Below are 11771 nucleotides of genomic sequence, written 5' to 3' on the forward strand. Positions count from 1 at the left end.
ACCATCTTTATGAGGTTACATTTTGTCTGATCCACACATCAGTAAAATGTCTGATTTAACCAAGAAGGCAGACATCCACAGCCAGGATGAGCAACCAGACAGTGCGGAAGGTAAAATCATGACCAAGCAATTGTGCCTGCACTGAGCCATCTTGAGCTCGTTGTGCTGGAGAGGACATTCATGTTTCTCCTGAGTCAGTTCCTCTTCTGTACATCAGGAGAGACCACGTTGGAAAATAAGGTGTTTTATGTCAGCACTGACCACCGAGGGCCCCTGATGGCGATGAGATCAGGCTGCAAGAGGGGAGGAAGGACCAGGCAGGAGGCAGATGGAGGAGTCCAGGAAGGACACACTTGTTCTTGGGCTGAGGCTGTTAATGGCGGTGGAAAGCCACCTGACTTTTGAGTGAAGTTTCAAAGCATCGGTGACGGAATGCCCTGGTGGGCCAGGTGCAGAGAGTGAGAGAGACAGACTCAGAGGAGGCCCAGGATGGTGGAAATGTGCAGCTGGCTGGATGCAGGCCGCGTGCTGTGGGCAGAAGGGGTCAGAACTTTGCTTCTGAGCAGGGCTGTGTGAGCATCTTCAGAGCAGCTGTGTGAGGCAGCTCCAGGTGCTCAGGCAGAGAACAGTGAGAGGGGAAACCCCGCCCCGCACTGTCCCTGTGGGGCTGCAGGAGCCTGGAGGATCCCACTGTCCTCTGTAAGGCAGAGGCCTGTGGACGCATGGCTGTCCGAGCTGCTCATACACACAAGAGGAGGAATGCCCAGTGGAGGAACCAGCACACAGTAGGTGCCGAGTTCATGTTGATTCTCCTCATGTCTATTGCATCTTTATGAAGCATTAAATCAGTTCACTTGTGTGTGGGCCCGGACTTCTGATGGATTTTGCAAATAGCCGATTCTCTTCTTTATTGGACTGGAGCTGCTTCCAGATGCTGCCCTCTGGCAGACGCTTAAGAAGCCACTCAGAGTGCTGGTTTAAGGAGTCCTAGCGAAGGTGCCTGGAGTGGCTGGTGAGAAGTATTCCTGAAGGTCTGTGGAGCATCTTCTGGCAGCTTGCTCTCCAGTCACTCAGGGTGGCAGTCACGTTTGTAGGTAGGAGAGGAAAGAGTCGAATCTGCTGGGCAGTGTTCCTCATGGACAGAGGATGTGGTCACTCATTCCGTGTGCCCAAATGATGGCCTTAGGGGCTTTGAGTTTGTCCAGGTGGGGAAGGGCATATGGTAAGTGGGAGCTGTCAATATTTTAATGCCTTTATCCTACAATTTCCTGCCTCCCGAGTCTCACAGGGTTCTCGGGATGTCAGTCTAAGCTGCTCGGCAGAGGAGGGCAAGGCTCTTGGCCTCAGTGCTGCCGTGTCTCCCCTCACTCTTGTGAGCCGATTGGAGGACAGGTAGGAGAGGGTTTGGTGGGCTGGCCTCAAAGCCAGTTCACAGCACGAACCCAACAGTTCTGAGTATTTGCCAGACTTTCCTGAACATGGTTTGCTTTCTGGCCTTTTACCGAGGGTGGGCCTGGCCGTTTGGGTTTCAAGTGTCTCCCACAACCTTCTGAGCTTAGAGCTTGGTCCTCAGGGCATCCATGCTCAGAGATGGCATCCTCGGGGCTGGTTGGACTATGCCGGGCTGTTTCTTGGCATCCACCAGAGACTGGTCCAAAGTAGCCCCCAGCCGAGCTCTGAAAGCGGGAGCTGTTACGAAGCTTTCTCAGCCTATTTTATCACGTGGTGGGAATCTGAGGGGAAACTGGTAACAGGGCAGGCATCCTTGCTGTGGCTCGGAAGGCCTTGCAAGGGTTTGAGGAGGAAAAGTATAAGGAACAGGCCAGGAAAGCTTGGGTGTTGTGAATGGAGCTTTGTGGGTAGATGTGCCTGAGCTCAGCCAGGGTGCTGCAGGATTCTGGGCAGTAGGGATGGTCTCAGGCTTCTGAATTACAGAATTAGACTTCTGGGCCTTGTCCTCTCGGTCTTCTCTTTTACAGTGGGCAGATGGGGCTGACTTGAAAGCCAAGAGCAGCTGATTCGGGAGTTTGACAGCCCCACACTCTTCAGGTGGTAGCCTGGCTATTTCTGGCTGTTGTGGGCAGCTTCATGGTGAGCATCGTGAGCGGAAAACAGTGGGAAGATTTGGAAAGAGCCCCTTGGCCAGAAAAGGATTGCTGAAGAGTTTAGAATCCTTGCAAGGAGGCTGCCTACTTTGTGTCAGGGCAACATGAAGTTGCCAGACCTCCCCTACAGAGGAATCACAAGTGCTGCAGTTTGAATTTGTAAGACTCCCAGAGCTGCCTGGGGATTATTTTGACAGGATTCATTTCCTAGGTCAATCACCCAGGCCCTCAGAGGCCACCAAGGCAATGCGCCAAGGGAGAATGCTGTTCCCACAGCAGCAGTGAGAGGCGGCTTTGCAAGCTTGTAAGGCCCGGAGAAGGGGCCCGTGTGGAACAGGTAAAAGTGAAACTAAATATGCAAAGGAGAGCCTAAGAAGCTGCGGGTGTGGAGACTGTGGAGCCCCCGAGGAGGGAAAGCAGAGTTGGTGGGTGGAGTCGGTGGCTGGGTGCCCCACTGAGCAGGGTGGCTGGTGCTTGCTCTGCTGGGCTCAGGACTGGCCCCACACTGCTGCATCTGGGGCTTAGCGAGTTGTTTGCTCTGAGTTTCGAAGATGCCTGGAGCTGAGAATTTGCCTCATGGGACGTGGGTGTTTGACCTACTCTGGAAGGGTTGAGACTTCGGCGGCCGTTGCGAGGACCTAGATGCATTTTATACTGTGGGATGCAGGTGAGCCTGAGGCTTGGAAGGCCACAGTTAAGCCTGTGTCCCAGGGCGGTGTCCGGAGGAGGGGTCTGAGGGTGGTGGCTGGCTCATGAGCGCTCTCGCCTCATGACTGGACTGATTTCTTTATGAACCCATTGGATTAATGGGCTTTGGGCCAGAGACTGTTCTGGAAGCGAGTGTTCTCTGCCTTCCACCCCTATGCACTCATGCCATGGCGTGTTCCTCGACACAGCTTCAAAGCAAGCGGGTCAGCCTCTGAGCTCAAGCCCTTTCTTTTAAAGGTGGTTCCTCCAGGTGTTTTGTCACATGACGAGCGACACAGGAGCCTTACAGATCCTCATGGCAGGAGGAAAAGGATTGGTTCCCTTCCAACACATACATATGTATACCTCAGTCATCACATGGAATGTCTAGAGGACTGAAGAAACATGTAAGGTTCCTACCACCCTCTAAACAGGCATCCGTATTCATTTCTTAACAAGCCAGTGTCTAATTTACTTACTGCTTTCTGTTGAAAACGAGCTCCGGGATCCTGAAAGAAATGAAACACAATGAGACTCCGCATGGGCTATACGTCTGTGCTGCATAGTGAATGGGATTGTTTTACCTTTCATTCTTTTACATCTTGCACTGGAAAAACCTTGTGTGAAAGGGGGAGAGAACAGACTAAATCACCAATATCTCATCAAGAAGCGAATTTACCCCCAGCCACCTCCCTGCTAAGGGCTGTGCCACTTCCCCCGCATTCCCATTCCTTTGTCTTTCCTTTCAGAAAATGAAGAGGGTTCAGAAGGTCTTTGCTCTTCTTTCTTGCAATTCATGAATCATAGAGACGGAGAGGAAGGAGCGGTGAGCAGAAATGGAGGGTTCTTGCAACAAACTAAGCTACCAGACTTTGCTCGACTCTGGGGCATTTATGGTGCTCGTGCACGCTTGTGTGTGTGTGTGTGTGTGTGTGTGTGTGTGTGTGTGTGTGTGATTGCTTCTATAATCCCTAGCTTTGCTTAGCTATGGATTTAGTTGTAGATTGGTTGGCGGGCCCAATTTATTGGATTCAAACAGGAATGAGAAGCAAGTGTACCGGCTCTTGCTGGGGTTTGGATGTGACTATTGAGGACTAAGGAGGAGGGAAGAAGGCGCTGCGTCCCCTGGAACTGGAGTTGCAGACAGTTGTGAGCTGCCCTGTGGGTGCTGGGAATTGAACCTGGGTCCCCTGGAAGAGCAGCCAGTGCTCTTAACCACCAACCCATCTCTCCAGCCCCTTTCATTCTATTTTAAACATCTCTGACATTGTTTCATAAAGGTTCTTGTAAGATCTTGGGGGTGGGAGTAAGAAAGAGGTGGAAGTTAATTATTTTAATGGTCTTAAGATGGAGCAATGTTTGCTCTTTTTGAGAGAGACACACAACTGTTTCTGCACTTGCATATGCACAGAGAAACCGTAGAGAAAGGTGGTTGGAAGAGCGACAGCAGGCTCTGTGCTGCTTGTGCACATGATGCTGAAAGGGAGAAGAAGCTGGTGTTTCCAAAAACAAACAAACAAACAACAAAACCCCCGCCTTCTTCACCAATTGCCTGTAGTTCCTAATCTTTTTGTCCCTACCATCCTCATAGTCCAGAAGTCCGGCACCTAGAGAGAAAGCAGAGAGAGCACCATGATTGCGTTTCTCGATCATGTGCGGGGCTTTATTAGACATCTCAGGGGTGATATAGACAGGAATTTTCCGGGATGTGGGCTAACCATGAAGGAACAGTTTAGGCTATTGGCTAGGCTGGGTGACCAGGATGGACGCGCTCCCCCAGCTCCCGCTTCCCACCAGCAGCCTGGGCTAGCTTTCACAGACACTGCTATCCTTCCCTTCCCTTCGCAGCATCCACTCTCATGATTCCTGGCTGTTAGAGCCTTCTGTCTGGCTGCCTTACAGAGACCCTCTTCACAGCAAGACTTAGCCCTTCCCCTGAGCTGATGCCCAAGTGGTCTTCTGACCCCAAGGCTTGGTGTCTGCTAGCTGTGCGAGGAGCCTCACAGCACTGGTCCATTCCGGGAGGTCTCCGATAGGATTCCCTTACACACCCCATCGAGTTCTGGAAGCACGCCGGTGAGCTAGGCACACAGAGAACCCACACGCACTACGCACTGTGTCACTCACGACATCGGGTACTCACTCTGTTCTGAAGCATATCTGGAGGCCTGCGCCGCTGCGGAAGGGTCAGGCAAATGTCTGTTAGCTATTTGAGAGAGGTGTTCTTCCTGAACCAACTTCCTGTCCTCTAAACCTCGCCCCCAGGGCAGTCCTCCTGAGGGGACGCTGAATTCTCTCCATCCAGCACCTCCATCCTGCCCTGTACACTACCCTGTTCTCTCGGAGGGTTCCCAGGCGCTGAGGAGAGAAAATCTGGGGCACGCAAGTGACAAGGAGGAAATAGGACAGGTACCAAGGAGGCTCCTCCTGAGAAGGACCTTAATCTCCTAAGCCCCATCCCATCCCTCTATCTCCCCCCATCTCCCACAATGCCATTCACAGCCCTGGGTTCTTTCTGTTCCTTGTTAGGTGTTTGCTTCGGTCGGAATCTTGCTCTCCCTCATTTTCAGATGAGAGCAGTTTCCTTTCACAGACAGATTTCGTTCTGAACTGTCCTTATTCCTCTTGTTAGCCCGGGCACTTTTGTTGGCAGTGCGGAGTTTCACACTGTGAGCAGAGTCACGGGCAGGGAAAGATCTGTCACCTGTGTTGGCCTGCTCTGACACACTGGCAGAGTGTGCTCACTCTGGTTTCCCTCCCTCTGGGGCTCTCCTTGGGAGTTGTCGGGTACTCACCAGATTTCTGACACCGCGACCATCTCACCATTAGAAGAGTCAGAATAGCGAGGCCCAGTACAGACAGGGTGACACCCAAAATTATTTCTGAAAGAAAAGACACCTACAGGCTTGGGCCAGTCATGGACAGGGACAACTGCTGGCATCATGTAGCTCTGCCCCTCCCCATTTCTTCCTCAACTCTTTAATCAACTTTGTTGTTTTCAGATGGGGTCTCACCTAGCCCACACTGGCTGTGTTCTCACTGTGTGGCCGAGGCCAGTGTTGGTTACTGACTCTGCCTTTGCCTTCCATGCTCGGGGATTACAGGCCACACGGAAAACCCCGGTGTTTGGATTTATCTTCCTCATGTTTGTGTCATTCCTGTCACAGCCCAGTTTAGCCCTTACTCCTGTTCTCTTTGTTTTGTACTAAGGACTGTGATGGCTCTAACCCTTCCTTTAAGTGGGCAATCTGAGAGATACCCTCTGTGGTGGAGTCCTCCTCTCAGGCAGGAAAGGTTGGAGAGATCAGTGGTCTAGTAATGCAACCCTCTGAGGTGTGAGGAAAATATTGGGACTTCTATGTTTGTGTGTGTTTACAGTTTAACCTGTTATGCATACATTTCCCATTTTGACTAAAACATAAATATTAGTATATTTGTACATATATGACATTTATATATAATATACAAACATGGAGAAGGCATACTCAATTTTTTTATTTGCATAGATGAGCAACCAAAAGTTTTGGAGGCCCTGGAAGGATGCTGTCTGAGGTAGTGATATTAATGTGAGTCATGAAAGGACAGACATTTCTTATCAGCGAGGAAGACACTGGGGTTGTTGCCCAGTGAGCCACATAAGAAGGATCTATGTGAACTATGTTACAGACCTGAGGGGATAATGTACACTATGTTTATATGACAGAGTTGTATTTGATAATTAAGATAGAGCAGAAAAGACAGGGGAAAACATTCATAGCAACTACAAAACTGTGACAGTGAAATCTGAAGAATATCAAACTTTGGGTGACTAAGGAAGTAGATTATTCTACAGTCAGGGCTACTTTCAAAGAGCACTAGTGGGATCCACATCACTGTGTACCCTCACCCCCCAAATCGGCAGACAGGGCAAATGTCTTCTGGGTCTTTCCAGATGTCTGGCAAGGTGATAACATTCTGCTACCAAACCCACCTTCAGAGATTTGCTGGGAATTCACCTCTAAAGCCATCAGCTTGTCTCCACCATGAGAGCCAGAAACTCTGGTCAAAGTGAGATAAGCTAGGATGGTGAACTCAGAGGAAGACCCTGAATGCAGCTGTCCCTTTGCTCAGTGTCCAAAGTGCTCCTGAGGGGGTATTTGGAAGGTGGATGTTCATCCCATGTGCAGCGCTGGGTGGGGAGGAATGAAGTGGTCATTTCTCAGAGCTGAGGCAGATTGTGGAGTGACCAGTACTGTAGGAAGGATGGTGGGGGTTGGGGGTGGACTATGGCCTGCCATCTGATGAGTTCAAACCTCATAGAACAAAGGAGAAGATTGCTTTAGAGCTGAGGTGACCAGGGGCAACTTTCCCTCATCTTTCCAGAGAAATGACTCAGAATGGAAGAATGGAGAGTGATTGGACAGGAAACCAGGTAGGAAAGCAAGCCAGTTCTGTTAATGCCCCCAAGACAAGGCTCCTGAGAAAGTAGCTATCAAGGAAATTTCAGAGAGAAAGCTGAATCTTACGCAGGGGTGCCATCTTCTTCTTAGTGTCTTCAATGAGTTCCTCTTCATCGGGGCTCTTATCTCAGAGAGAGCTCAAGATAAAACATGTGCCTTAAGGCCAGTGCCTCTGAGCTGTGGGAGCCTGAGTGTCAGGGGACCCTCGTAGACAAAGGTGCAGAGGGCCTCCCAGGAACTGTGTGGCTTAGGTTGATGAGCTCTGCACAGGATATGGCCTCTGAGGGTTCCAGAACTTGTGTCATAACAAAGTCTCAGAACGCCCAAGAGACAAGGGAAGTTCCTAGAGGTAAGGGCTTCTGAAGCCCAGATTTAAGGACCCATTGATGGATGTTGAAAGCACGTGTGAAACTCACATTGTTGGTCTTACAGTCTGGACTATTAACTGTCAAAGACCATCTTTGACATGGACAAGGGAAAGACTGAGGAGATGTATGCAGAGTAGGATAAATTACTCTTCAGACCTTTTTTTCTGAGGGTTTATGACTTAATTGCTTACACTATCAAAAATCTTCTGGCTCTTTTACTCAGGGATGAACAGCAGAACCCCTGCATGGGTTCAGAGGCTCAGAGGCTCATTAACTCTTTTTGAGTCAGAGAGAGATACAGAGAGAGAGAGAAGGAAAATCATGTTTCCCCACACATTCCATAGTTATCACCTCATGCACACATACAGGCAAACAATAAGACATGCAGACATGTACACATTCATACACATTCAAGTGGCCCCATTATGCATGCATGTCATGCGTAGATACACAGATGTTCATACATTTGTACATATAGATATATTTATGCAGACAATCAGACATTCATACATATAAGCATACACAGACAATTAGACAGACAGACACATATATGGTGGATGTAGGTTGGAGGGAAACTCCAATCAAGCAACAACCTTAGTTCTGTCCTGGGTTTTATACCCTCTGAGACAAAGGTTCTGTATGTTACAAAAATTACCTCATTTCGGAATGGATCCAACCCTTACATAAAAGGCAGTTGCAGTAGGACCACTGACTGTAAGTTCTTTCATCAGAACTCTATCTAACCAGATGCATTTGCTCACTATTAGCTTAAAGCAGTGCTCTTATCTATGCTCATCATGAGTTCAAAGCCCTTTTGTCTTTTTCTTATTTCATATGTCCATTATATGTTCAAAGGATTGTTTTTCCATCAATGTCTTTTAAGAAACAGCAGTCTGTCTTGTCTTTTATAACTAACCATTTCCTCTCTGTTTCTGTAATCACATGGTCTTATCCTGGTGTACACCCGGGCCTTATCCTTGGACTAAACTGAGGATGAATGTTTCCTTGATTATTAATTTGTCTCACTCTTGTTTTCCTTCTTGGTGTAATCACCATGGAGGTTCACAGAGCTCCTAGCTGCTTTTCCTCTATTGCAGTGGCTGTAAAGGCCTGAATGATCATGGCTGCATCACACTGTTGTGAGACTCTAATCTTGCATATATACCACAGGCAAACCAAGGAGACCAACACCAGAAGGCCTGCTAACACTCCCATGCCCGACCATTCCTTCAGATGATTCATGGCTGCAGCAATCCATGTTGATAATCCTGTGGCTAGTCCTGCGTCCACTCCGGTAGAATTTACTGTGACAATGGCCACTCTCAGCTGCTCCATCGTAGTATCGAATTCTCCAGTCCAATTACCTAAAATATAGCTCGACAATTGTTTAGACAGATTTGCAGCGCAGGAAAAAATTCTCATGTTGTATGCTAGTGACACAAAGTCCAGCATACTTTCATTGACAGCCAGGTTGAGCGATTTGCCATAGGGTATCAATTTGCTCCTGCAAGAGGTCAATCCTCTGATTGAACACCATCAAGCTTCCTTTTAGTTGAGCATTAATTCTTTTATGTACAACTAAGGCATGAGCTACATTGGCTAAATGATTATTCAGGGTCTGAGCAGTCTGCCCAGTATGACTCATGGCTAATGCCCTGGTGGTAGCTCCAACAGCCGTCAATGAGATGGTAGTAACAATGGTGGCTGTAGTTCCAAGATCCCTTTTCTGTCTGAAGAGAGTCATAGCGTGAGGGGCATCAATGGGCATAGGCACCCAGTGAGGCATGCGAGTAACCAGGGCATACCTAACTTTACTAGCATTCCAGCATTGGGCAAAAAAGCAAGTATCATTACCACAATTACTTGGCTCTATCTGGCTAATAATGAATAAAAATGGGGGATATAGACAAACAGGTGTGGGCTTATAGGAAATATTATGAGAAGCCTTAACCCCTCGTTGGAACATCCTGCGTCAGTTCTAGAACTAGCAGTGGTGGTGTCCGAGGTCTGAGTAGGTTCAGGAGACCATTGCCCCCAGGGGCGAGACGTGCTCCATGCCAATTGACTAACTCCATGTTTTCCTCCAATTTTGAAAGTCATTTAAGGTTCTTAAATTATTTTTTTCCCTTTTTTCTTAAATTTTTCATCAATTACACTTTATTCATTCTGCATCCCCCCATAAGCCCCTCCCTCCTCCCATCCCAATCCCACCCTCCCTCCTCCCTCTGCTTGCATGCCACTCCCCAAGTCCACTAATAGGGGAGGTTCTCCTCTCCTTTCTGATCTTAGTATGTCAGTTCACATCAAAAGTGGCTGTATTGTCCTCTACTGTGGCCTGGTAAGGCTGCTCCCCCCCACAGAGGGAGGTGATCAAAGAGCAGGCCAATCAGAGTATGTCAGAGGCAGTCCCTCTTCACATTACTATGTAACCCAATTGGACTCTGAACTGCCCTGGGCTACATCTGTGCAGGGGTTCTAGGTTATCTCCATGAATAGTCCTTGGTTGGAGTATGAGTCTCTGGGAAGTTCCCTATGTTCAAATTTTCTTGTTCTGTTGCTCTCCTTGTGGAGACCCTGTCCTCTCCAGCTCTTACTATTTCCCAGTTCTTACCTAAAATTCCGTTCACTCTGCCCAACAGTTGCCCATCAGGCTCAGCATCTGCTTTGATAGTCTGAAGGGCAGAGGCTTTCAGAGGCCCTCTGTGGTAGGTTCCTAGGTTGTTTCCTGTTTTCTTCTTCTTCTGATGTCCATCCTCTTTGCCTTTCTGGATGGGGATTGGACGTTTTAGTTAGGGTCCTCTCTCTTGCTCTCTCTCTCTCTCTCTCTCTCTCTCTCTCTCTCTCTCTCTCTCTGTCTCTTGCCCCCTTGGAGTGCACTGGGAAGGAGAGTCATCCACTCACTGCCAGCCTCTAAGGTCAACTTTGTTAAGGTCTCTTTCAGAGTCCTATTCATTTCTGTATCTGTTCTGAACTCTGGGGCGTACAAGCACAATGCAATTTTTAGTCAGTCCCCAGAGCTGTGGCCAATTCTGACTCATCTTGGACACAAATGCTGCTCCATTGTCTGGCCCAGTCATCTGTGGAAAACCATTCCTGGGAAGGATGTCTTTCAGCAGTTTCTTGGCCACCATGTAAGCAGTCTCATGTTTGTAGGAAAGGCTTCATTCCATCCTGAAAAAGTATCTACAAATACCAGCCAATAGCTATACCCGAACTAGCCTGGCTTTACCTCAGTGAAGTCTGTTTGCCAATAGGCTCCAGGCCTCCTTCCTCAAAGCCTAGTGCCTGGGTTTTTGGCATTTGGCACACATTGGTGAGCTGTCAAGCCTTACGGTGTTGACGATGCTTTCATTTCTGAGATGGCCTCCCTGATCTTTACCTCTGCGTGCCGGATCAAGTCCTGCATCTTCCTGAAGCCCAAGTGAGAAGACTGATGAATGTTTGCCAGCATCCTTTCCCGCATCCTCTCTGGGAGGATGAGGTTTGACCTCCACCATCCCCCCAGGCATTGGTCAGTGGCAACCCCTGTATCTGATTTAGATCTCCTTAGTATACTTGGGTTTTTCTGGGAGGTTTTGGTCGCCTGGGTCGACCAGTGTGGTGGCCAAGACTGGGATAATTTGGAGGGGGACTTGTTTGGCTACATGATCAGCACAATTGTTTCCTTGAGAAATTGGACTGTCTCCTTTTTGGTGACCTGGGCAGTGAATAATTACCAGTTTCCTAGGTAACCAGAGGGCTTTTAACAATGCTAGTATTTCTTTTCAAAGTGCTAGTGCTTTGGTCAGAGTGATGAGTTCAGCTCTCTGGGCCTAGGTGCCAGTAGGCAAAGGGTCTTCCCACATGATCCCAGTCAATGACAGCACAGGCTTGCCCGCCTACCTCTGTCCATTCCAGATGAAATTACTCCCCTCAGTGAACCATGCCTCTCTGCATCCGGCAGTGGGCTGTCCTTCAGGTCTGATATGGTCCCGTGAACATGGGCCAGGATTTTGGTAGAGTCATGGAGGGGAGTATTCAAGTCTGGGTCTGGCAGGAGTGTGGCTGGTTCAGGGCACCAGGTACTGAGAGGTAATTCTGGCAGGTCTCAGCAGTCATGCCTGGCAGTGTGACATGCAACATTGCTAAGCCCTGGGTCAGGTGGCTGCTTCAGCTCTTCCTCAAGGTCATGG

General features: G+C 48.8%; 1 long non-coding RNA gene across 1 annotated transcript; it reads left to right on the forward strand.

Annotated features, from left to right (window-relative positions):
• The first annotated feature begins 802 nt into the window (after positions 1–802).
• LOC132648210 (uncharacterized) lies at positions 803–3465 on the forward strand. The gene is made up of 3 exons (XR_009586582.1): positions 803–2442; positions 2649–2772; positions 3051–3465. It is a non-coding gene; the product is annotated as an uncharacterized LOC132648210 (long non-coding RNA).
• The last annotated feature ends 8306 nt before the right edge of the window (positions 3466–11771 follow it).

The sequence above is a fragment of the Meriones unguiculatus genome, chromosome 16 (assembly GCF_030254825.1).
Source record: "Meriones unguiculatus strain TT.TT164.6M chromosome 16, Bangor_MerUng_6.1, whole genome shotgun sequence".
In the NCBI taxonomy this organism is placed as follows: Eukaryota; Metazoa; Chordata; class Mammalia; order Rodentia; family Muridae; genus Meriones; species Meriones unguiculatus.